This window comes from Empidonax traillii, unplaced genomic scaffold (genome assembly GCF_003031625.1).
Source record: "Empidonax traillii isolate 1590-97213 ecotype Southwest subspecies unplaced genomic scaffold, ASM303162v1 scaffold205:size1172791, whole genome shotgun sequence".
In the NCBI taxonomy this organism is placed as follows: domain Eukaryota; kingdom Metazoa; phylum Chordata; class Aves; order Passeriformes; family Tyrannidae; genus Empidonax; species Empidonax traillii.
Genome location: NW_020955398.1, coordinates 1,019,159 through 1,022,069, shown reverse-complemented (window position 1 = coordinate 1,022,069; position 2,911 = coordinate 1,019,159).

Below are 2,911 nucleotides of genomic sequence, written 5' to 3'. Positions count from 1 at the left end.
TGGTGTGGAGTCAGCTCAGGTGCTTCTCCACTGAAAATAGGTTCTTTTCAGGAGCATCAAAACTACTTTCAAGGTCTTTAAGCTAGCACAGAGGTCCACAAACAGCCCTCCCAGCTCCCCAGAGCACCAAGGGTCTGAGAAGCACAGTTCACCAGGGGTCAACATATCTGCCCTGCCCTGGGAAGAGGTAGAAGTGCCTTTCCCTGCCTGTGTGCCCAGTGCCTGACTTTCAGATGCCAGAGCTCAGCACTGCCCATACCTCGTCATTGCTTTTTTTCACGTTTCCTTTATTCCTGCCCACAAGAGCTGGGGAGGAGTCTGGCGTGTGTGTGGCATCTCTTGCAGTGTGAGGCTGGGCCAGGTGGCAGCAGGCCTTGCTAGCAGGTGACACGCTTTCATGTCCAGAGCTAACATACCCTTTGCCTCAACTGATCCAAACAAATAAGGTGCTCACTCTCTTCTGCTTGACTGGGTATTCCCTACTATTGGTGAATTTAAGTCATTTCCCTCACCAGCATAAGTAGGATCAGTTTCAGGTCACTACTAAATTCCTGCATATAATGTCATGGGGAAAAAAGATTACACAAGTCTGCTCAAAATATAAAAATATGTGTACTAGAGTCAAGTATAATTTCTCACTAGTGGGGTAAAAGAGGGATAATATCTCCTTACTAGAAAGATTAGACTGAGCCACAGAGGAAAGTTGCTTTTTTGAAGGTTATTTGGTTGTGAATCTCCAAGGCTACACTGCTTTAAAAAAGTGAAGAAATTTTTGCTCTACCACCCAGTCACAAAATCACAGTTTTGATTCACAGAAATGATTGTAATCCTCAGCAAGGCACAAGTTTCAAGGTTTATCTATCAGAAAACCACACACAGAATAAAACTCTTAAAATACAAGTTTGCATGTCTTTTGCACCAGCCACATTTGTTTTCAGTGACTAGAAAAATTCCCTCCCCCCCAGTGGCCTCATTTCCAGTTTTACAAGGCACTGTATCAAACGAAATAGCCTTTTATGTGCATATACTGACTTTAATAAATAAATAAGTAAATACGTATATACATAGGTACATTAACCTACACCAGTGGGACACAGCATTAGAGTTTTGGAACTTCACTCTGAGCTTAAGGCACTTTCAAACCACAAATATCTTTAGAAGAACTGTTACCTCACAGATGATGGGCAAAAACCTTGCCACTTGTAAGTTCAAGCACAAAGCTTACAACTATGTATGTGATATTTGAAGTGGAAGCTAGCCCTGGGCTTCCAGACGTGTAGAACAGAGCAGTGACAATCCCAGCTCAACTACCCTTTTCCACTATTCCTAAGCAAGGCAGCATGATGAGAGGATCATTTGCCACAAGGGACTCCTGGCTGGGAAATTACAAATTCCCATTTACAAGACTGAAACTCCAAGATCGCTAGAAAAATGTTCCTCCTCATTGCTCACGAGAACCAAAACTGGTTTTAACTTCCCATACATCTGGAAACCAAATAGCTCAGCTAATAAAACACTTCATTGCCCACACAGTAAGAAAGCAAAGCTGCACAGTGGTAATGACATTGCACTCCTACCCCAAAAACAAGTCGAAGACAGTTTTCAGGGTGTTTTCCAGCAGCAGCTCAAGAAGCAAAACATTACCTAGGGAACTTCCTTCAGTAAGTTGAAGCAGCAGAGCTGAGTCTCTTCCAGTAAAAAGTTAATGCACAGCCCAGGGTGCTCAGTAAATCATCAAGAAAAGCAGCTGCTTTTACACACCTACCATTAATCCTTAATCGGCATGTGCTGGACATGCCAAGCATGGAAGATAAGCTGGACAAAGCTATCAGCCTCACACCCCAGGCAAAGGAACAGAGACTAGGGACTTGATCCTGTAGTCAAGTGCCTTTGAGAACTAGGCAGAGACTGAAAAATATAAGGGCTTAATAAATTTATTAGTAACTGCTGGCATGCAATGTGGAATATGCTACAATCTGCACATACAAGGAATTCATGGTAATTACTGGCCAAGCACTGGTTAAACAGAAAGAAGCTGAATCAGCATGCACAACCTCCCCAGGCTTATTAAACTGCTCTGAACGTGTAAATCCATCTCATACTTGTCCAATCAACCTATTTTCAGTCCTATTCTAAGTGCTACAGGATCAAGCTTAAGATTTAGAAAAGGACTGGAGACTGACAGCTGTTTACAACTGGTTAGCGGAAGGCAAGTCCAAGTGACAGTCCCCTCCCTACTCAGGACTTAATTCCACTCAACTACGAGGAAAGTCAATGAGCAAAGAAACCAATTTTCATGTATTGCTGCAAAGGAAATGGCAGATGTATATAGAACAAGTCGTATTTCCTAACCTCCTTTTCTTCTGAAAGGGTCACAAAGATAAATGAATACCCTGATGTGACCCACAGCACTCCGTGTCACCACCTGCTCAATAGAACAAGCTACTAACAAGGTACTGTACTTCACACATAGCTATATACTTGTTAATAACATTTTCAAAGCCTGCTGGCCAGCAGCCTTCCCTTCCAGCTCCAGGTTTTATTACCTCTCATAGTATTTCCCTATTTGTACCTTACCCTTCACAGCATCAGCAAACACCACCATGACATGGCAATGCAAACCCCAAGAGACACAACCAGGCCATCAGACCACATGCTGACATTCCCTACAGCTTTGACTGCTTAAAACCTTTTCTTGGCTAGAAACCTTTCACATCAGGCTCCAGCTCAGGAGGACAAACAGGAGATTATTACAACCTCAATTAGAAGCAAATCTCAAACCTTTAATAGGGCAAAACCTTCTTAATCTGTCTGACAATAGGCAGATTTTGCTCAGTTCTGCATCGTTCAACTGTAACATAGAAGTACAGCCACCGCTGCAGCTCTGCTGTACACTAACCAGGAAACAGTG